Source organism: Somniosus microcephalus, chromosome 2, assembly GCF_052327205.1.
Source record: "Somniosus microcephalus isolate GS21.2 chromosome 2, FLI_Smic_1.0, whole genome shotgun sequence".
Classification (NCBI taxonomy): Eukaryota; Metazoa; Chordata; class Chondrichthyes; order Squaliformes; family Somniosidae; genus Somniosus; species Somniosus microcephalus.
The window spans coordinates 3,681,306-3,705,601 of NC_140988.1; the positions used below are offsets into that span (position 1 = coordinate 3,681,306).

Genomic DNA, 24,296 nt, shown 5'->3' on the forward strand with positions numbered 1-24,296 from the left:
GAAATTGATGGGATTGAAGGCCGATAAATCCCCAGGGCCTGATAATCTACATCCCAGGGTACTTAAGGAAGTGGCCCTAGAAATAGTAGATGCATTGCTGGTCATCTTCCAACATTCGATGAAATCTGGAACAGTACCCATGGATTGGAGGGTAGCTAATGTTACCCCACTATTCAAAAAAGGTGGTAGAGAGAAAACGGAGAATTACAGACCGGTAAGCCTGACATCGGTAGTGGGGAAAATGCTAGAGTCCATTATAAAAGATGTAATAGCAGAGCACTTGGGAAAACAGTGACGGGATCGGACAAAGTCAACATGGATTTACAAAAGGTAAATCGTGCTTGACTAATCTACTGGAATTTTTTGAGGATGTAACTGGTAAAATAGATAAGGGAGAACCAGTAGATGTGGTGTATTTGGACTTTCAGAAGGCTTTCGATAAGGTCCCGCATAAGAGATTAGCATGTAAAGTTAAGGCACATGGGATTGGGAGCAAGGTATTGACTTGGATAGAGAACTGGTTGGCGGACAGAAAGCAAAGAGTTGGAATAAACGGGTCTTTTTCCGAGTGGCAGGCAGTGACTAGTGGGGTACCGCAGGGATCGGTGCTAGGACCCCAGCTATTCACAATATATATTAATGATCTAGACGAGGGAACTAGATGTAATATCTCCAAATTTGCAGACGACACAAAGCTGGGTGGGCGTGTGTGCTGTGAGGAGGATGCCGAAAAATTCCAGGATGATTTGGACAGGTTGGGTGATTGGGCAGAAGCATGGCAGATGCAATATAACGTGGATAAATGCGAGGTTATCCACTTTGGTGGCAAAAACAGGAAGGCAGATTATTATCTGAATGGCAATAGATTGGGAGAAGGGGAAGTGCAACAAGACCTGGGCGTCCTTATGCACTAGTCGCTGAAGGTAAGCATGCAGGTGCAGCAGGCGGTTAAGAAGGCAAATGGTATGTTGGCTTTCGTAGTGAGAGGGTTTGAGTACAGGAACAAGGATGTCTTGCTGCAGTTGTACAGGACCTTGGTGAGACCACATCTTGAGTATTGTGTGCAGTTTTGGTCGCATTATCTGAGGAAGGATGTTCTTGCCATGGAAGGAGTTCAGCGAAGATTCACCAGGCTGATACCTGGGATGGCAGGAATGATGTATGAGGAGAGATTGGGTCGATTGGGCTTATACTCGCTGGAGTTTAGAAGAATGAGAGGGGATCTCATTGAAACTTATAAAATTCTGACAGGACTGGACAGACTAGATGCAGGAAGGATGTTCCCGATGGTCGGGGAGTCCAGAACCAGGGGTCACAGTCTAAGGATAAGGGGTAAGCTATTTAGGACAGAAATGAGGAATTTCTTCACCCAGAGAGTGGTGAACCTGTGGAATTCTCTACCACAGAGGGCAGTGGAGGCCAATTCATTAAATATATTCAAGAAGGAGTTGGATATATTTCTTAAGGCTAAAGGGATCAAGGGGTATGGGGAGAAAGCAGGGACAGGGTACTGAATTTGGATGATCAGCCATGATCGCATTGAATGGCGGAGCAGGCTCGAGGGGCCGAATGGCCTGCTCCTGCTCCTAGTTTCTATGTTTCTATGTTTCCCGAGATTTGAACACTACTAATCTAGATTGAGGGAGCTCCGCACTGTTGGAGGGGACCGTACTGAGGGAGCTCCGCACTGTCGGAAGTGCAGTACTGAGGGAGCTCCGCACTGTCGGAGGGGCAGTACTGAGGGAGCGCCGCACTGTCGGAGGGGACCGTACTGAGGGAGCTCCGCACTGTCGGAGGGGCAGTACTGAGGGAGCGCCGCACTGTCGGAGGGGCAGTACTGAGGGAGTGCCGCACTGTCGGAGGGGACCATACTGAGGGAGCTCCGCACTGTCGGAGGGGCAGTACTGAGGGAGCTCCGCACTGTCGGAGGGGCAGTACTGAGGGAGCGCCGCACTGTCGGAGGGGACCGTACTGAGGGAGCTCCGCACTGTCGGAGGGGCAGTACTGAGGGAGCGCCGCACTGTCGGAGGGGCAGTACTGAGGGAGCGTCGCACTGTCGGAGGGGACCGTACTGAGGGAGCTCCGCACTGTCGGAGGGGCAGTACTGAGGGAGTGCCGCACTGTCGGAGGGGACCATACTGAGGGAGCTCCGCACTGTCGGAGGGGCAGTACTGAGGGAGCTCCGCACTGTCGGAGGGGCAGTACTGAGGGAGCGCCGCACTGTCGGAGGGGACCGTACTGAGGGAGCTCCGCACTGTCGGAGGGGACCGTACTGAGGGAGCTCCGCACTGTCGGAGGGGCAGTACTGAGGGAGCGCCGCACTGTCGGAGGGGCAGTACTGAGGGAGCGTCGCACTGTCGGAGGGGACCGTACTGAGGGAGCTCCGCACTGTCGGAGGGGCAGTACTGAGGGAGCGCCGCACTGTCGGAGGGGCAGTACTGAGGGAGCGCCGCACTGTCGGAGGGGCAGTACTGAGGGAGCTCCGCACTGTCGGAGGGGCAGTACTGAGGGAGCGCCGCACTGTCGGAGGTGTCGTCATTCGGATGAGGCATTAATCTGAGGCCCAATCTGCCCTCTTTGGTGGGTGTAAAAGATCCCACAGCCACTATTTCAAAGAAGAGCAGGGGAGATATCCTGGCCAATATTTATCCCTCAAACAACATCACTAAAACTGATTATTTGGTCATGATCACATTGCTGTTTGTGGGATCTTGCTGTGCGCACATTGGCTGGAGCTACTAAAGCTTGGTAAGAGGAGGTAGGTTTTGAGGACTCTTTTTTAAAGAAGGAGAGGGAGGTAGAGAGGGAGTTCCAGAACTTAAGGCCTAGGCAACTGAAGGCACGGCCGCCACTGGTGGGGGCAAAGGAAACCGGCCATGTGTAAGATCCCAGAATTGGAGGAGCGCAGAGATCGCGAGGGGGGAGGTTGCAGGGCTGGAGGAGGTTACACAGTTAGGGAGGGGCGAGGCCATGGAGAGATTTGAACACGAGGATGAGAATTTTCAATTCTAGGTGTTGCTGGACTGGGAGCTAGTGAAGATCAGCGAGGACCGGGGAGATGGGTGATCGGGACTTGCTGCGAGTTAGGGCACTGAGTTCTGGGTGAGCCGAAGTTTACTGAGGGTGGAAGCTGGGAGGCCGGCCCGGAGAGCGTTGGAACAGTCGAGTGTGACGGTAACAAAGGCAAGGATGAGGGTTTCAGCAGCGGATGCATTCCAATGCTTTGTGAGGAAGGTTGATCATCTCAGTCCCACGCGCCATGCTCCAACACAGGTTCTTCCACCCAGGCGACATCCCACTGCAGCTTAGGTTACACAGTCATTGCACAATTAACTTCTTTATTACGACCTTTAATTTGGGAGTAAACGATTTGCATTTTGAAAAGCATGAATGTCATCTGACCCGAAGCTGTGTGACTAACACGCAGTTGATTGCCGAGAGTGTGACTGGGGTTTACAAGCAGATGTGTCGGTGCATCACTTGCCGCTGTTCTAGGGATAGCAAAGGGTCTGGAGAGGAAAAATTCCAATCCCATTTGGGAGTTATCCGAATTGGATCAGTCCAGATTAGGGTTGCAAAATTCTGGGAATTTTTAAGAGGAAACTTCCATGGGAATTTATGGGAATTTTGAGTTTTTTTGCACACTGATGGTTTTTGTCTCTGACCCTTATATTATCTTTGTCATCAAAATAGACATACTGTTCCATACAAATAAAAACAGGCTTTCAAAACTTTATTTAGGTTATAATTTTGAACTTTATTGAACCCCCACAAAAAAGACACATCTAAAATAAAATCAAAAGAGCGTCAGCTTATTTAGCCTGTAATTTGTCCTTATTTTGTCCGTTTGAGTCTTCTACTCATGAGTCTTCTGAGTCTTCTACTCCTCATTGCTCCTCCTGATTCTCTGGCTCTGACGTATCCATTTCCTCCTCTGTGTCAGTGTCTAGCTGTGTGGTGGACACTTCTGTATCTGGCTCAATAAGTTGTAGGTTCGCCCGGATAGTCACCAGTTTCTCCACTCTCGTTAGTCAGCCTGTTGCGCACCTTTGTATGCGTATTTCCAAAAAGTGACCAGTTTCGTTCAGAGGCCGCTGATGAAGGTGGGATTTGGAGAATCACCGATGCAATGGGTGACAGGGCCTCAGATACACAAAGTCCCTTCCACCAGGTATGTGCACTGATATGCTTGCATGATTCCCATATCCCATCCCCATTCCAAAGACCTTGCTTGGTAGAGAACTTTGCCAGACTTCCCAGAACTTTGTCCACGTCCAGATTGAGATGGTGTGAGAGGGTAGAAATCACACTGTAAGCGCTGTTGATCTGTTCTCCAGAAAGTATTGGTCTCCCAACATGCTTTGGGTCCAGCATGTATGCTGCAGCATGAATCGGCTTGACACCAAATTCTTGACGCGTCTGTATGAATTGAACAATTGCCTTCTCCTCTGCTTTGAGCAGCAGGGATGTGGGTAGGGCAATGCGGATTTGTTCTTTTAAATCAGCAAAAAGCCTGAACATCTGACAAGACAGCGTCATCTCCTTCAATCTGAGCAATTGCAGATGCTACTGGTGAGAATAGTTTAAGGCTGCTAACCACTCTCTCCCAAAACACATCATCCAGCAGTATTTTCTTGATGGTGGTTTCCATATCCCCAGACTGGGATATTGCCATTTCTTGCAGCGACTCCTTACCCTCCAGAAGGCTGTTGTACATTATGAGAACGCCACCCCATCTAATGTTGCTGGGCAGCTTCAGTGTGGTGTTCTTGTCGTTTGCTTGGAGTTGTAGGTTGCTGCAACTACCTGTTTTCCCCTGACATACTTAACAACTTGCTTGGCTCTCTTGTAGTGTTTCCATGGTTCTCAAACCCATGATGTCCTTGAGGAGCAGGTTGAGCCCATGAGCTGCGCACCCAATAGATGTAATAAACATAGAAACATAGAAGATAGGAGCAGGAGTAGGCCATTCGGCCCTTCGAGCCTGCTCCGCCATTCAATGAGATCATAGCTGATCATTGAAATTCAGTACCCTGTCCCTGCCTTCTCCCCATATCCCTTGATCCCTTTAGCCTTAAGACATATATCCAACTCCTTCTTGAATATATTTAATGAACTGGCCTCCACCGCCCTCTGTGGCAGAGAATTCCACAGGTTCACCACTCACTGGGTGAAGAAATTCCTCCTCATTTCAGTCCTAAATGTCCTACCCCTTATCCTTAGACTATGACCCCTGGTTCTGGACTCCCTGACCATTGGGAACATCCTTCCAGCATCTAGTCTGTCCAGGCCTGACAGAATTTTATAGGTCTAAACTCCAGTGAGTATAAGCCCAATCGACACAATCTCTCCTCACGTCATTCCTGCCATCCCAGGTATCAGCCTGGTGAATCTTCGCTGCACTCCTTCCGTGGCAAGAACGTCCTTCCTCAGATAAGGCGACCAAAACTGCACACAATACTCAAGGTGCGGTCTCACCAAGGCCCTGTACAACTGTAGCAAGACACCCTTGTTCCTGTACTCGAATCCTCTTGCTACGAAGGCCAACATACCATTTGCCTTCTTAACCGCCTGCTGCACCTGTATGCTTACCTTCAGCGACTGGTGCACAAGAACACCCAGGTCTCTTTGCACTTCCCCTTCTCCCAATCTATTGCCGTTCAGATAATAATGTGCCTTCCTGTTTTTGCCACCAAAGTGCATAACCTCACATTTATCCACATTATAGTGCGTTTCTGCCCAATCACCTAACCTGTCCAAATCGTACTGGAGTTTCATGACATCCTCCTCGCAGCATACCCTCCCACCCAGGTATGAGGGTAGGCCTCCTCCACTTGAGCCCAAGCAGCCTTCATATTCGCAGCATTGTCAGTAACTACTGCAAAGACCTTTTGTGATCCAAGATCGTTGATGACCGCTTTCAGCTCATCAGCAATGTATGTGCCTGTTTGTCTGTTGTCCTTCGTGTCTGTGCTCTTGAAGAATACGGGGAGAGGAGTGGAGACGATGTAGTTTATGATGCCCTCCCCTCGTACATTTGACCACCCATCTGAGATAACTGCAACACAGCCTGCCATCTCTATCATTTCTTTGAGCTTTCCTTGGACTCTGTTATACTCATCCTCCAGCAACTAAGTAAACAAAGCGTGTCTGGTGGGAGGATAGTATGTAGGGCGAATAACATTGAAAAATCTCTTCCAGTACACATTGGCTGTGAGCATGAGGGGTGAGCCTGTCACATATACAGCTCGAGCAAGGCACTCATCTGCATTCTTCTGGCTATGGTTATCCATTGTATCAAAGAACCTTCCAAGTGGGCCAGGAATTGCTGATGAGAGGAGCCTGATGCTGAATGTGAACCATCATCTTCTTGAATGGAAGCAGAGGAACTCTGGGCTGACTGCTGTGAGCTTTGAGTGAAGTTGTTGCATTTGGATAAATGCTGCTGCATCTTTGTGGCATTCTTTACATATGGCTTTGTACAGTGTTTGCACATGTACACAGTCTTTCCATCTTTAATGCCTGGGGTAAAATGCTTCCACACATTCGACGGTAAACGTGGCATTGTTCTATGCAGAGAAATAAAGGGCGTTCATCTCTGTCAAACTGCAGTTGATCCGCACGATTGCAACAGGGTGAGTAAATTTTTCCTGATGCTCCATGTGATGGAAGCATGACCTGTGCACGCACGATGCTACATCACCAATAGAGGGAGCTAATCGCTCATCCACTCATCCAACCAACCAGGACACATTTGTTCACAGTCACACACAAAACTTGTAATTATTAAAACAAGCCAAGTAAGAAGATAAACATATATTGATTAAGAAATTCCTTAAATTAAGATTCCATCTCTGTTAGTAATTTTAAGAGAGGACCTGTGGGGAAAAAAATATGAAAGAAATACAAAAAAAAAACAATGTTATGCTAGCATGTGCTTTTTTGGGCAAAATTCCCAAGCTAAACTTCCAGTGGAAAATTTCCGGAAATTTACCGGAAACTTTCCACCCCTTCGCAACCCTAGTTCAGATTGGTTTGGGTTCTGGAATGGTTAATGACTTTTCGGTTCTTTAGTCAAGTCATTTTATCATAGATTTGGAGTGGAATATGGGGGAAATTCTATACATTGTACAAACACAACACGGAGATTCAATGCATTGTAGAAACACAACACGGAGATTCTATACATTGTACAAACACAACACGGAAATTCAATGCATTGTAGAAACACAACACGGAGATTCTATACATTGTACAAACACAACACGGAGATTCTATACACTGCACACATTATACAAGCGCCATACAGGAATATTCTCTGGCCGCCCTATACAAACCCAATAGCAGGAAAGCCCATAACTGTACCTAACTCCCATACAAGCACAGTAAAGGGCTGTGGATTGTGGCCAGTCTCATTCCCTTGGGTCCATCCTGACTTTTATTTCAATCTCCCGGAAGGGTTGGGTGGGGGAAGGTGGGATTTGAAAAGAAAAGCATATACCTGGTGATGAAACGGTTAACTCTAAAACAGCACGTGCAGTTTGGTGTCTCGTCCCTACCGGCAGGTGCTGTGTACCCTGATCCTAATTAATATCAGTGGTACGCTGGCATCCACTTTTTGTCCTAATGCAAAACATTTTTTTAATTACCTTCCAATCCGGCATTATTGCCTGCAACAAAACAATCTCCCTGTCTGTTCCACTGCAGCACAACCACAAGCAAAGACATCCATAGACTCTCTCAGCAACAGAAGGAGGCCATTCGGCCCATCGTGCCGGCTCTTTGAACGAGCTCTCCAATTAGTCCCACTCCCCCCTGCTCTTTCCCCACAGCCCTGCACATTTTTTTTGCAAGTATTTATCCAATTCCCCTTTTGAAAGTTACTATTGAATCTGCTACCACCGCCTTTTCAGGCAGCGCGTTCCAGATCACAACAACTCACTGCGTTAAAGAAAAGCCTAATCTTCCCCTCTGGTTCTTTTGCCGATCATCTTCAATCTGTGTCCTTTGGTTACCGACCCTCCTGCCACTGGAAACCGTTTCAAAACATTGTGCTCAAATGTTTAAAATCATTATATTATGACGGGCTGCGTGGCCCGTTCAAATGTCCGCGCATGCCTGGTGGTGTTTTTTTCCAATTTAACAGCGGTCTCGCTGGCTGTGTGGGACCCCCCTGGAGCGCTATGCTGAGGCGCAGGTTAAAGGGACCATTGCTCTCCACCTGGCCGTCCATTACTAGTTCCCTCTGCCTCTGGAATGTGTTTCCAGTGAATTTTTTTTTTTAAATGGGCGGCTTGGATCCAACTGTGGAATGAATGGGTCACTGGATGCAAATACAGTTCAATTGTGCACCGTTCTGGTCTCCATATTATCAAAAGGATACAGAGGCAACCGGATTTACAAGAATGATACCAGAACTGAGAGGTTATACCTGTTATCAGGAAAGGCTGAACAGATACAAAGGACTAAGCCCTAGAGGAGTATAAAAAGTGCAGGGGGATACTTAAAAAAGAAATTAGGAGAGCGAGGAGGGGCCATGAAATAACACTGGCGAGCAAAATAAAGGAAAATCCTAAGGTGTTTTATAAGTATATTAAGGGCAAGAGGATAACTAGGGAAAGAGTAGGGCCCATTAGGGACCAAAGTGGCAATCTGTGTGTGGAGCCAGAAGATGTAGGTGGGGTTTTACATGAATTTTTTGCATCTGTGTTCACTATGGAGAAGGGCGATGTAGACATAGAAATCGGGCAGGGGGACTGTGATATACTTGAACATATTAGCATCGAGAGGGAGGAGGTACTGGCGGTTTTAGCAGGCTTAAAAGTGGATAAATCCCCAGGCCTGGACGAGATGTATCCCAGGCTACTATGTGAGGCAAAGGAGGAGATTGCAGGGGCTCTGACACAAATTTTCAGAACCTCTCTGGCCACAGGGGATGTGCCAGAGGACTGGAGAACAGCTAACGTAGTACCATTATTCAAGAAGGGTAGTAGGGATAAACCAGGGAATTACAGGCCAGTGAGCCTAACATTAGAGGTTGGGAAATTATTGGAAAAAATTCTGAGGGACAGAATTAGTCTCCACTTGGAGAGGCAAGGATTAATCAGGGATAGTCAGCATGGCTTTGTCAAGGGAAGATCATGTCTGACTAATTTGATTGAATTTTTCGAGGGGGTGACTAGGTGTGTGGATGAGGGTAGTGCAGTGGATGTGGTATACATGGATTTCAGTAAGGCTTTTGATAAAGTCCCGCATAGGAGACTGGCCAGGAAGGTAAGAGCCCATGGGATCCAGGGTGCCTTGGCACATTGGATCCAAAACTGGCTTAGTGGCAGAAGGTAGAGGGTGATGGTGGAAGGTTGTTTTTGTGGCTGGAAGGCTGTGTCCAGTGGGGTACCGCAGGGATCGGTGCTGGGTCCCTTGCTGCTTGTGGTCTACATTAATGATTTGGATGTGAATGTAAAAGGTATGATCAGTAAGTTCGCAGATGACACGAAAATTGGTGGGGTGGTAAATAGCGAGGAGGGTAGCCTCAGTCTGCAGGACGATATAGATGGGTTGGTCAGATGGGCGGAACAGTGGCAAATGGAATTTAACCCTGAAAAGTGTGAGGTGATGCATTTTGGACGGACTAACAAGGCAAGGGAATACACAATGAATGGTAAGACCCTAGGAAAGACAAAGGATCAGAGGGACCTTGGTGTGCATGTACATAGATCCCTGAAGGCAGCAGAACAGGTGGATAAGGTGGTTAAAAAGGCATATGGGATACTTGCCTTCATTAGCCGAGGCATAGAATATAAGAGCAAGGAGGTTATGATGGAGCTGTACAAAACGCTGGTTAGACCACAGCTGGAGTACTGTGTGCAATTCTGGTCGCCACACTATAGGAAGGATGTGATTGCTTTGGAGAGGGTGCAGAGGAGATTCACCAGGATGTTACCTGGGCTTGAGCGCTTCAGCTATGAAGAAAGACTGGACAGGCTGGGGTTGTTTTCCTTAGAGCAGAGAAGGCTGAGGGGGGACCTGATTGAGGTGTACAAAATTATGAGGGGCATAGATAGGGTGGATAGAAAGGAACTTTTCCCCTTCGTAGAGGGGTCAATAACAAGGGGGCATAGATTCAAGGTAAGGGGCAGGAGGTTTAGAGGGGATTTGAGGAAAAACTTTTTCACCCAGAGGGTGGTTGGAATCTGGAACTCACTGCCTGAAAGGGTGGTAGAGGCAGGAACCCTCACAACATTCAAGAAGCATTTAGATGAGCACTTGAAACGCCATAGCATACAAGGCTACGGACCAAATGCTGGAAAATGGGATTAGACAGGGCCTGATGGCCGGTGCGGACACGATGGGCCGAAGGGCCTCTTTCTGTGCTCTATGACTCTATAGGCTGGGGCTCTTTCTCTGCAAAAGAGAATGCCGAGGGGCGACCTGATAGAGATCTTTAAAATGATGAAGAGGTTCGATAGGGTAGACGTAGAGAAGATGTTTCCACTTGTGGGGGAGACCAGAGCTACTGGGTACGGTAGCACAGTGTTTATGTTGCTGGACTAGTAATCCAGAGGCCTGGACTAATAGATCCAGAGACGTGAGTTCAAATCCCACCACTGGGGGGAACTTAAATTAAATAAATCTGGAATAAAAAGCTAGTGTCAGTAGTGGTGACCATGAAACTTTGTCGACAAAACCCATCCGGTTCACTAATGTCTTTGATCAAAGGAAATCTGCCGTCCTTGCTCGGTCTGGACTTTATATGTGACTCCAGACCCACAGCAATGTAGTTGACTCTTAACTGCCCTCTGGAATGGCCCAGCGAGACACTCGGTCGTACCAAACCGCTGCAAAGAACACCACACGGACTGCAGCAATTCAAGAAGGCGGCTCGCCACCACCTTCTCGAGGGCAATAAGTGCTGGCCTCGCCAGCGGCGCCCACATCCCGTGAACGAATAAATAAAAACACAAGATGGTCACTAATTCTTATGTTCTTATTCCATGCTTTAATAACCAATACTGGCCCACTGAAGACTAGAATACTGGGCACAGTTCCGGTCTCCATATGATCAAAAGGATATGGAGGCACTGGGGAAGATGCAAAAAGATTTACAAGGATGACGCTGGAACTGAGAGGTTATAACGATCAGGAAAGACTGAACGGGCTGGGGCTCTTTTCTCTAGGGAAAAAAGAGAAGGCTGAGGGGTGACCTGATAGAAACCTTTAAAATGATGAAGGGGTTCGATCGGGTCGACGTAGAGAAGATGTTTCCACTTGTGGGGGAGACCAGAACTAGGGGCCATCAATATAAGAGAGTCACTAATAAATCCAACAGGGAATTCAGGAGAAACTCCTTTCCCCAGAGAGTGGGGAGAATGTGGAACTCGCTACCACAGGGAGTGGTCGAGGTGAATAGTATAGATACATTTAAGGGGAAGCTGGATAAACACATGAGGGAGAAAGGAATAGAAGGATATGGTGATGGGGTGAGATGAAGAGGGGTGGAGCATAAACACCGGCACGGACCAGTTGGGCCGAATGGCCTGTTTCTGTGCTGTACACTCTGTCTTATTCTGCACTTGATCCACTTGCAGGATACCTAGGCATTGAATGGTTTCAGCTCCCTCTGCAGGTTAAAGGGGTCATTGGGTACAAGAATAAAAACAGAATTTTGCTAAATCCCTCTGCAGTGTAAGTGGGTCATTGGATGCAGGATAAACCCAGACTGATCCTGAATCCACCCGCTGGATTAAGTGGCCATTGGATAAAGGGCAAGGCCAGAATTGTTTCAGATCCATTGATTGTGTGCACACACTGATTTAACTAGCGGGGAGCTCCAGCGTGTGTTAACCAGGACACTGGGTAGATTGCTTTTGAGATAGTATTGTGGAATCTTTTCCATCCACCCAAGTCATTGAAGTGGGAAGAGGAGGTTTTGGTTTAAGGTCAGTCCACTGTTGAGGGGATGATGTATTCTCTCCAGCAATGCAGTGCTCCCTCAGTACTACACGGGTGTCAGCTCAGTGGGTAGCACTCTCGTCTCTGAGCCAGATTGTTATAGGTTTAAGTCCCACTCCAGAGACTTGAGCACATACAATCTAGGCTGACAATCCAGTGCAGTGCTGAGGGAGCGCCGCACTGTGGGAGGGGCAGTACTGAGGGAGCGCCGCACTGTCGGAGGGACAGTACTCACTGTCGGAGGGACGGTACTGAGGGAGCGCCGCACTGTCGGAGGGGCGGTACTGAGGGAGCGCCGCACTGTCGGAGGGGCAGTACTGAGGGAGCGCCGCACTGTCGGAGGGGCAGTGCTGAGGGAGCGCCGCACTGTCGGAGGGGCAGTGCTGAGGGAGCACTGCACTGTCGGAGGTGCCGTCTTTCGGGTGAGATGTTAAACCAAGGGCCCGTCTGCCCCCTCGGGTGGGTGTAAAAGATCCCGTGGTACTTTATTGAAGAAGAACAGGGGAGTTCTCCCTGGTGTCCTGGTCAATATTTATAAACCAACATCACTAAAACAGATTATTTGGTCATCATCACATTGCTGTTTGTGGGAGCTTGCTGTGCGCACATTGGCTGGAAACGCTTTGGGAGGTCCTGAGGTGGTGAAAGGGGCTGTGTAACTATACGTTCTTTCTGTCTTGACTCTGCAGTCAGACTATGTTGAAATGGAGCTTGAACCCCCCCCCCCCCCCCCCCCCCCAGCCTTCTGTCTGAGGGGAGAATGAGCTAAGCTGGCACTTGCGTGATGCGTGTCTCGTGGTGAACCCGCGTTGCAGTTTTAGCAAGAGGTCAAATGATTTCCATTCCACGCGTAACTAAAGCACAGCCAGGATCTGACCTCGGTTCCAGCGAGGTTCTCTGGAGTCGTTGCTTTTCATATTGCCTGATATTTTTTTTTAATTGTTAAATTACGCATTTTCAAAATGTTGCCTTTTGCATTTCATTTTGAAGGACATTTCTGAACTCCAGTCCAGTCCCTAAAGCACTCCATTTTTTGCCTGATTGTCTTTTTTTTTTGTTTTTATTTTTGCACCTACAAATAAATATCCATCGTCGCCCTGTGAACATTGCGGCGGAGGGGGTGAGAGGGGCGAGGGGGCAAGAGAGGCGGCGGGGGGGGTGACGAAAGGGAGAGGGGACAAGAGAGGCGGGGCGAGGGAGGGGGCGAGAGAAGGCGGCCGGGGAGAGCAGGGAGGGGGCGAGAGAGGCGGCGGTGGGGTGGGGGGGGACAAAAGGGAGGGGGTGAGAGAGGCGGGGTGAGGGAGGGGGCGAGAGAGGAAGGCCGGGGAGGGGGCGAGAGGCGTGGGTTGGGGAGCGGGGCAGGGGGCGAGAGAGGCGGGCCGAGAGGAGGGTGTAGGGGAGGGGGCGAGGGAGGGGGGCGAGAAAGGGACGGAAGGAGAGCGAGAGGGGGTTGGGGAGGGGAGTGAGGGGGGGTGTGGAGGGGGACGGGGGTGGGGGCGGAGCTCATGGACGAACCAATAGGGGGCTGGCGGTGTGCTATGCAACCTTCCCATTAAGTTGGGTGGCCGCACGGTGGTCTGGAGCTCCCGCACTGCCGGCTCACCGGCTTTTAAATGGGAAAAACAGCGAATGCGCGGAATTTTGAAGGGGCCCCGCCGCCCGTTATAAGGGGCAGCCTGGCCCCCAAAAAATTAGAGGGAACATTGGTGCTATGTACATGAAATGCTGCTGGAACCCACTGCCTACCAGGGTTTGCACAGCAGTAATCATGATTAATGGTGAGAGGAGAGGACTAGATTATGGAGTTGACCAGCATTGTAGTACAGCAGCCTGGACTCAGTACATTAATGCTGCTGCTTACGATATGGGACAGCTATTCCTGGAGGTAGCGCTGCTATCAGTTAATACCTTAACCCGTGTCTGAAGAGCTTGGTGCTCAGCAAGACATGTGCTCAGTTCATTAACGGGGAGGAGTGGCTTCTGGATGTTTAAAAGCTGATTTCCCAGCCAAGGTTCAGTACACTTGTTTTGAGTATTTTGTTAATTGTTAAAATCGACACTCTTTTTGTGACTCTGGTGCTCTCCACCATCTGTTTGTGTGTTCGTTCTGTTCTTGGATACTTGGAGCTGAACAGCAAAAGGCTTGGTACAGATGGGATTAAAATGGAAATTGGGTCTGTTGCATTTGATCATTTTTAGCTTGTTTCGACTCTTAATTGTTTTCAGGTGATACAGGTGAAATATTATTACAAAGAGTTACGTCGAATGTACAGCCCAGAAACAGGCCATTCGGCCCATCTGGTCCATGCCGGCATTTATGCTCCACACCAGCCTCCTCCCACCCCTCTTCATCTCACTATCACCATATCCCTCTCTTTCTTTCTCCCTCATGTGTTTATCCAGCTTCCCCTTCAATGCATCTCTGCTATTCGCCTCAACCACTCCCTGAGGAAGTGAGTTCACATTCTCAGCACTCTTGAGTACAGGAAACTTTTTTTTATCCGGCACCGACGGGACCAGCGTGGTCCCGGTTTATCAAAAAGTCCGGATTACAGAGAGGTATAGTTAAAGGTACGAGAGCCCCGTACACGGCCACAGATCCAGGCGTCCCTGTTGCATGGCAACAAGTGCAGGAACCCCGGCCACAGATCCAGGCGTCCCTGTAAGTGCAGGAACCCCGGCCACAGATCCAGGCGTCCCTGTTGCATGGCAACAAGTGCAGGAACCCCGGCCACAGATCCAGGCGTCCCTGTAAGTGCAGGAACCCCGGCCACAGATCCAGGCGTCCCTGTAAGTGCAGGAACCCCGGCCACAGATCCAGGCGTCCCTGTAAGTGCAGGAACCCCGGCCACAGATCCAGGCGTCCCTGTAAGTGCAGGAACCCCGGCCACAGATCCAGGCGTCCCTGTAAGTGCAGGAACCCCGGCCACAGATCCAGGCGTCCCTGTTGCATAGCAACAGGTGCAGGAACCCCGGTGGAACGGCCACTAATATGAAGTAAAACTTACCTGAACCTACTCCTGAATTTTGCCGGTTAACAGAGATTTCCGGTTATTTAGGTGCTGGTAAATCGAGAGTTTCCTGTAAAGAAGTTTCTCCTGAATTCCCGATTGGATTTATTAGTGACTCTCTTCTATTGATGGCCCCTAGTTCTGGTCTCCCCCACAAGTGGCAACATCTTCTCTACGTCTACCCTGTCAAACTTTGTATTATGAGTGCGTTTGCACATTTTAGATTTTGCTTGGGACTTTGTATAGTAAGAAGCAATGGTATGGATTATAAAATTTGTAATTGAGGTATTTAAACCTTGCTTCCTGGGCTGCCCTTTTCTGATATATGGAGATAATAGCTGTCTATAATTTCTCCAACCTTGCATCACTTTTACAAATCTTTTCAAAAGATTGAAACTCCAAATGCCATTCAGCAGTGCAGCGATATCACCCATTAATCTAACTGGAACATTGGCCATATTGTGGATTAAACAGAGTAGATTTTTAAAAATTCAGTTTTACTATTAAATTCTCTTTACTATCTGTATAATTACTACAGAAGGAGGTCATTCGGCCCATCGAGCCCGTGAGCACTTCAGCTAGTCCTGTAGCCCCGCCCTTTCCCCGTAGCCCTGCAATTTTTTTTCCTTCAGGTGCTTATCCAACTCCCTTTTGAAAGCCATGATTGAATCTGCCTCCACCACCCTTTCAGGCAGTGCATTCCAGATCCTAACCACTTGCTGCGTGTAAAAGTTTTTCCTCATGTCACCTTTGGTTCTTCTGTCAATCACCTTAAATCTGTGTCCTCTGGTTCTCGACCCTTCCGCCAATGGGAACAGTTTCTCTCTGTCTACTCTGTCTAGACCCCTCATGATTTTGAACACCTCCATCAAATCTCCTCTCAACATTCTCTGCTCCAAGGAGAACAACCCCAGTTTCTCCACGTAACTGAAGTCCCTCATTCCTGGAACCATTCTTGTAAATCTTTTCTGCACCCTCTCTAACGCCTTCATATCCTTCCTAAAGTGCGGTGCCCAGAATTGGACACAATACTCCAGTTGAGGCCGAACCAGTGTTTTATACAGGTTCATCATAATTTCCAAACTGTTGTACCCTATACCTCTATTTATGAAACCCAGGATCCCTTATGCCTTTTTAACCACTTGCTCAACCTGTCCTGCTCCTTCAATGATTTGTGCACATATACCCCCAGGTCTCTCTGTTCATGCACCCCCTTTAGGATTGTACCCTTTAGTTTATATTGCTTCTCCTCGTTCTTCCTACCAAAATGTATCACTTCGCACTTTTCTGCGTTAAATTTCATCTGCCACGTGTCCGCCCATTCCACCAGCCTATCTGTGTCTTCCTGAAGTCTATCACTCTCCTCCTCACTGTTCACTATACCTCCAAGTTTTGTGTCATCTGCAAATTTTGAAATTGTGCCCTGTACACCCAAGTCTAAGTCATTAATATATATAAAGAAAAGCAGTGGTCCTAGAACCGACCCCTGGGGAACACCACTGTATACCTTCCTCCAGTCCGAAAAACAACCGTTCACCACTACTCTCTGTTTCCTGTCACTTAGCCAATTCCGTATCCATGCTGCCACTGTCCCTTTTATTCCATGGGCTTCAACTTTGCTGGCAAGCCTATTATATTTGTGAACTTTGTACCTATCACTTATATAAGTGCTATTGGAACGGTTGCATGATGTGAATTCCTCGTCTCGTTGACTTTTAAGATCAGACTCCTGACTTTTGATGACAAGATCAAATGGTTTCATTTCCTTGATGTGATTTGATGTTGCTGCTGTTTGGTGTGTGGGTGGGAAGTGCCTCCTGTATTGCACAGGTCTGCGTATCTGTCAAGATATGCATAATTCTTCTCCCCTGGCAATTGGAAATATGTGTGAAGTACTATTAAGGTTGTCAGAAAACTATAGTTTAAAGGGAAGTGTTGATTTGGACACCCAAGAGGTTTAATGCTGTTGTCTAAAACAAGGTTGGAGCTTTTCTTCAATTCTGCTAATGGAACTGACAGAAGGCTCATTGTTAACGGCTTGCTTGAGTGATAATGTGTTGATTCCCAGATTTGTCAATTCCTTTTTGCAGTCAGTCACTGGGAAATCCAAGGTGTTGCCCAATCAAGAATATCAGCGTGGCTCAGTGGGGAGCACGCTCGCCTCGAGTCAGAAGGTTGTGGGTTCAACTCCCATGCCAGAGTCTTGAGTACAAAAATCTAGGCTGACCCTCCCAGTGCAGTAGTGAGGGAGCTCTGTACTGTCGGAGGGGCAGCACTGAGGGAGCGCCGCACTGTCGGAGGGGCAGTACTGAGGGAGCGCCGCACTGTCGGAGGGGCAGTACTGAGGGAGCGCCGCACTGTCGGAGGGGCAGTACTGAGGGGGCGCCGCACTGAGGGAGCGCCGCACTGTCGGAGGGGCAGTACTGAGGGAGCGCCGCACTGTCGGAGGGGCAGTACTGAGGGGGCGCCGCACTGTCGGAGGGGCAGTACTGAAGGAGCGCTGCACTGTTGGAGGGGCAGTACTGAGGGAGCGCCGCACTGTTGAAGGGACAGTACTGAGGGAGCGCTGCACTGTCGAAGGGGCAGTACTGCACTGTCGGAGGGGCAGTACTGAGGGAGCGCCGCACTGTCGGAGGGGCGGTGCCGCACTGTCGGAGGGGCGGTACTGAGGGAGCGCCGTCTTTCAGATGAGACGTTAAACCGAGGCCCCGTCTGCCCCCTCAGGTGGATGTAAAAGATCCCAAGGCATTATTTCGAAGAGGAGCAGGGGAGTTATCCCCGGTGTTCAGGGGCCGATATTTATCCCTCAATCAACATCACTAAAAAATGGATTATCTGGTCATTATCACATTGCTGTTTGTGGGAGCTTGCTGTGCGCAAATTGGCTGCTGCGTTTCCTACATTACAACAGTGACTACACTTCAAAAAGTACTTAATTGACTGTGAAGTGCTTTGGGATGTACGGTGGTCGTGAAAGGCGCTATAGAAATGCAAGTCTGTCTTCCTTTTTATCTTTGGCAGATTTCTCCTCCCCATTGAGAAATACCGCAGCCTCCACTGGGCAGGGTTTAGATCAGGAACTGAGCTGAGGGAAACCGTGTCGAAGGTGCCTTGCCACTTGCTGGTAGATATCTCTAATGTGTAGCGTTGCTAAGTATTCCTGACATTTTTAGTTTTCTTGACTCGTGGATGTTTTCAGAGTTCTGAAATCACTGTCAGTCAATGAGTTGAAGGTGGGATGGGTTAGTCTATTTTACAGCAAACAGAGTCTATTTAAACAGTAAACAGCCTACAGAGTCTATTTAAAAAGAGTCCCTATGAACTACAGCAAACAGGACTCATGACCGAAACTACAACAAAGACTCCCGATAACAGCAGGGTGATTTCTCCAGCAAAATGCAGTGAATGGAGGATAGTTACATAATACAAATGATGTTGTAAAATCAATCCCAGTCATTGCCAGCAGTGCAGTCTCCAGGCGTGATTGACGGGGAAATTACCCAATCATTTCCGTTCTGGCCGGGAATAGCGGTGTCACAATATGCTGCCTTTGGAAATGGTGAATTGCATTTTAGAGTTTAGCTTGGAAATAAAAAGCAATTGTCAGTGCCCAGGATCTTGCTTTGCTTTCTCCCCAGGTACAGTGCCGTGTGCTGCCAGAAACCCTGTTAATACATTGTTGGCCCATAAATTCCGTTCCCTACAGGTGTGTACGCGCTGTGTGCTCACCCGTCGGGCCAACGGAAGTGCTGGTTTTAGGCATGCACTGCACATGGGCTGGAAACCGAACTTCGGTTCTGTGAAGAAAGGGCTCGACAGGTCAAACGCCTGCGCCGGAGAGGCAGCGCGTACGCCTGGAACTCCCAGTTTTTTCACCGTTGCTTCAGTCCAGGTAAGTCGGAAACAGCAGCGTCTGGAAAAGCCGGCATAAAGCCGGCAGCTCCTCGGCGCAAGGCCCGCTTTTACCAGGCTAACAGTTGAAGAAAGGGGGGAAAAAAATAAAAAATTTCCACTGATTTATCATTTTAAAATACTTTAAAGAAAAGTAAGTTTATTTTTAGCCCTGTTAAAAACTTTAATTATTTTTTTCAAATATTTAAAATTTTTGTTTAAAATAGTTAATTTATGTAATTTATAGTCATTTTAAAAATGTGATTTAAAAAAAAAAAAAATTATTTGAAGTTTTGGGGCCGATCTCTATTCATAGACTTGACAGGTCTTCCTGTCAAATCTATGAATGGAGATTCCCTGCTCTGATTGGCTCCCCATGGCCCAGGTGATCCCAGGGACGCTGCGAACTACCTACGCCCCTGGGATACACAAGCACTGCGCGCCGGCTGTTTGAAGAGGCACAACAACGGAACTCTGCGCCTCCCGGGAGCCCTCCAGTCCAGGCGGAGATTTTTCCAAGTCACAGCCCTCCGCCCGTGGGAGGCCTGTGAATGGAATTTCTGGGCCATTATATATTAGTTCTTGATGTATGTCTGAAGAGGGCAGTAAGTTGTTTTATATGTCCATTGATGTCACCCTCCTGCCACTGTCCTGTTGCGGGGCTATCCTTGATAAGTATCCGAGCTCGCTTGACACACTGACACTCACTCACGGGGGAAGAAATTAACTGTTGTTGGAAGATGGATTTGTTCAACTCGGTTAGCAGTCAAACAAAATGAATTTGCTTAAATTTACAACAAAGAGTGATGTATATTTTTACTGGGAAACCGGACTTGAGTTCATTAATAAAATCTTCATTCTTGGATGTGCTGTAAAGACGTCTCATCTTGGGAAGGATGTCCAGGCCTTGGAGAGGGCGCAGAGGAGATTTACTGGAATGGTTCCGGGGACGAGGGACTTCAATTACATCGCGAGACTGGAGAAACTGGAATTGTTCTCCTTAGAGCAGCGAAGATTAAGGGGAGATTTGATAGGTGTTCAAAATCTCGAAGGGTTTGATAGATTAAATAAGGAGAAAATATTTTCACTGGCAGGGGAGTCGGTAACCAGAGGACACAGATTTAAGATAATCGGCAAAAGACCCAGAGGGGAGATGAGGAAATAATTTATACTCGGCAAGGTGTTGTGATCTGGAACGCGCTGCCTGAAAGGGCGGTGGGAGCAGATTCAATAGTAACTTTCTAAAGGGAATTGGATAAATACTTGACGGGGAGAAATGTGCAGGGCTCTGGGGAAAGAGCAGGGGGGAGTGGGGCTAATCGGAGAGCTCGTTCAAAGAGCCGGCACAGGCACGATGGGCCGAATGGCCTCCTTCTGTGCTGTATGATTCTGTGATTCTACCTTAATTACATTTTGTTTAAGTTTGACATCATAAATAATGTAGCATCATTGAGCTGTTATCATTTCTGATGTTCCAATTTTATTTTTTCCTGCTGTTTTTGCAAAAGCTTCAAAGTTTTAATGGTAAGTGGTGGGGGGGGGGGGGGGGGGAAGTTGAAGATTAGGATCCGGTTATTGGGATTTAAGTGTAAATTCTAGAAATTATAGTTGCATTCAGTAGCAAGGTGATCCTAGCCACTAAAAATGAACGATTTAGTTGAAGAACCTTGAATAATTTTAAAAGGGGAGTTGGTTGGGGCGAGGGCGAGCAATTTTCAGGGTTACGGACAAAAAGCGGGGGGTGTGGGAGTAAAACACGATGGGCTCTTTCAAAGAGCCGGCACAGGCACGATGGGCCGAATGGCCTCCTCCTGTGCTGTAAGATTCTATGAATCTGTGAATTTTTATAAAACATTGTAAAATAACAGCTCAGCCATTACCACCACTGCCTGGCCCCCTTTAAAAAAAAATTCTTATTAGCATAATTTATTTGATTGTTACCCTGAATTAGAGCACTGATGCTATGCTGAGAATTTTCATTCAGTTAACAGGATTTAATAATTTGCCTTCAGGAATTTTGCCTCCCATTAACCACCCCTATGATTCAAGGCCTTTACCCAAGTTTCACTCTCTTTCTGGTCACTTTAGGAAGGATGTGAAGGTCCTTGAGAGGGTGCGGAGGAGATTTACCAGAATGGTTCCGGGGATGGGGGATCTGAGCTACAAGGACAGGTTGGAGAAGCTGGATTTGTTTTCATTAGAGCAAAGGAGGTTGAGGGGTGATTTGATAGAGGTGTACAAGATTATGACGGGTTTGGATAGGCTAGATGGGGAAAGGCTGTTCCCATTAGTTGATGGTACAAGGACTAAGGGGCACAGATTTCAGGTTTTGGGCAAGAGATACAAGGGGGATGTGAGGAAAAACTTTTTTACGCAGCGAGTGGTGAGGACCTGGAACTCGCTGCCGACGGAAGTGCTGGAAGCGGAGACACTCAGTGTTTCCAAGGGGAGACTGGATAGGCACTTGAGGGAAATAAACTTGCAGGGCTACGGGGATAGAGCGGGGGAATGGGACTGACTGGATTGCTCTACAGAGAGCCGGCACGGACTCGATGGGCCGAATGGCCTCCTTCTGTGCCGTATGACTCTTTCTAACATGAAAGCACCAAAACTTCAAACTCCATCTGGCCTTCCCCCTCCTCCCACTCCTGAGAAAAATAATTGCCACAGTCGAGATTTAAAGGCTGGTTAACCTGCCAATTAACTAATAGCCCGAACTGTAAACCACAGTGCTGGTATTGACGAAACTAAATTGGAACTGGACAGAAGCAGCGCAAAGATTTCAAGAATCAAGATTTTTTACACAAAAACAGGCCATTCGGCCCAACCAGTCCATGCTGCTGTTTATGCTCCACTCGAGTCTCCTCCCGTCTTTCCTCATCTAACTCCATCAGCGTAACCCTCTATTCCCTTCTCCCTCATGTGTTTATCCAGCCTCCCCTTAAATGTATCTGTACTATTCGCCTCAACCACTCCCTGTGGCAGCGAGTTCCACATTCTCACCACTCTCTGGGTAAAGAAGTTTCTCCTGAATTCCCTATTGGATTTCTTGGTGACTATCTTATATTGATGGCCCCTAGTTATGCTCTTCCCCACAAGTGGAAACATTCTCTCTGTATCCACTCTATCAAAACCTTTCCTAATTTTGAAGACCTCTCTTAGGTCACCCCTCAGTCTTTTTTCAAGAGAAAAGAGACCCAGCCTGTTCATCCTTTCCTGATATGTATACCCTCGCATTTCTGGTATCATCCTTGTAAATCTTCTCTGCACCCTCTCCAGTGCCTCTATATCCTTGTTCTAATATGGTGACCAGAACTGTGCGCAGTGCTCCAAGTGTGGTCTAACCAAGGTTCGATACAGGCTTAGCATAACTTCCCTACTTTTCAATTCTATCCCTCTAGAAATAAACCCTAGTGCTTGGTTTGGTTTTATTATGGTCTTGCTAACCTGCATCGCTACTTTAAGTGATTGTTCCATTGAACCTTCTTCTGGGCAGTTACCGAGAAAAATAGACAATATTCGTGCTTCTCTGATTCAAACAATGTGTCTTGCGTGTCTTAGTTAAATCAAACGATTGCCCTTGGCACAGCGTTCCAGATTGATTTCCAGCACTAACCCAGCACAGTGTGATTTTACTGCAAATAGCACGATTTTCAGGACCATTCCTCCTGCACTTGTCCATGCTCTGGCTGTCTGTTTCTGCTTCGGGTTATATCTGCGCACAGGCCACCCTCTGCATGCGTGTCGCCAACGACAACAACAACAGCAGCTTGCATTTATATAAAGAATGAAAGACCTGCATTTATATAGCACCTTTCACGGCCACTGGACGTCTCAAAGCGCTTTACAGCCAGTGAAGTACAGTCACTGTGGTAATGTGGGAAATGCGGCAATCTGCGCACAGCAAGCTCCCACAAATAGCAACGTGATAATGACCAGATAATCTGTTCGTGATGTTGGTTGAGGGATAAATATTGACCAGGACACCGGGGAGAACTCCCCTGCTCTTCTTCGAAATAGTGCTGTGTGATCTTTTACGTCCACCTGAGAGTTTTAACGCCTCCTTCGAAAGACGGCACCTCCGACAGTGCGGCGCTCCCTCAGTACTGCACCTCTGACAGTGCGGCACTCCCTCCGTACTGCCCCTCCAACAGTGTGGCACTCCCTCAGTCCTGCCCCTCCGACAGTGTGGCACTCCCTCAGTCCTGCCCCTCCGACAGTGCGGCGCTCCCTCAGTACTGCCCCTCCGATAGTGCAGCACTCTCTCAGTACTGCCCCTCAGACAGTGTGGCGCTCCCTCAGTACTGCCCCTCAGACAGTGCGGCCCTCCCTCAGTACTGCCCCTCAGACAGTGCGGCCCTCCCTCAGTACTGCCCCTCCGACAGTGCGGCGCTCCCTCGGCACTGCACTGGAGTGTCGGCCTAGGTTTATGTGCTAAAGTCCCCGGAGTGGGACTTGAACCCAGAAGCTTCTGACTCAGGCGAGTGTGCTGCCCACTGAGCCACGGCTGGCTCAATATAGCACCTTTTAACATAGTCAAACGTCCCAGGGCGCTTCACAGGAGCGTTATCAATAGAATTCAAAAGTGCACGACAGCAAACTGTCTACAAAGTCTAATTAAAAAGAGTTGCTACGAACTACAACAAACAGAACTCATGACCGAAACTGCAGCAAAGTCTCCCGATAAAAGCCGGATTATTTCTGCAGCGAAATGCAGTGAGTGGAGGATAGTTACAGAATACGAGTCATGTGCGTAAAAACAATCCCAGTCACTTGCAGCAGTCGTCGTCGTCTTTCGTAAGGTTGTAGCAAATCAAATGTCAATATCTAAGTCAGATACCCAGGCCAAACAGTGTGGATATCTTGTAGGCTGCCTGCGAATTTCCTCTGAGGGCAGTGCGCAATGATGTGCTCCCGGGTCTGATCAGGAGCTCCACAGTCGCATGATGGGGATGCTTCATGTTCCATCTATGGAGAAGGTGGCAGCATCGACCATGACCAGTTCTGAGGCGGTTGATGGTTGTCCACTGTTTGCGAGGAAGGTTTGATCCTTCAGGTTGTACTGTGGGGTCCTCTATAAGGAATCCATTCCGTATGTCGCAGTTCTTCCAATCATTTCGCCATCGGTCATCAAGGCTGAGGGAAGATCGCTGAAGGGCTTCGGCGATGGTCCAAAATGGCCTTCTAGATTTGAGACAGGTTGTTGGTTGGTTGTTCAAGTCGGCCTGGATCGCCATGTCTTTGCTGGTGTAGCGGTTGTATTCTCTGGAGACTGCATATTCGCGGCGTAGGTGTGGTGGTGCGATGTTTGCAAGCACGGGCAGCCAAGGTGTTGGTGTCGATGAAAGCGTCCCAGTGATAATTCTCAGGGTAGAGATCAGCAGCGCAGTCTCCAGGCGTGATTGACGGGGGGAATTACCCAATCATCTCTGTTCTGGCCGG

General features: G+C 48.3%; 1 protein-coding gene across 4 annotated transcripts in view; it reads left to right on the forward strand.

The window, feature by feature from the left end:
• The window catches only part of LOC147122495 (protein phosphatase 3 catalytic subunit alpha), a 408,075-nt gene that overhangs the window by 198,401 nt on the left and 185,378 nt on the right, over nt 1-24,296 (forward strand). The window lies entirely within an intron of this gene.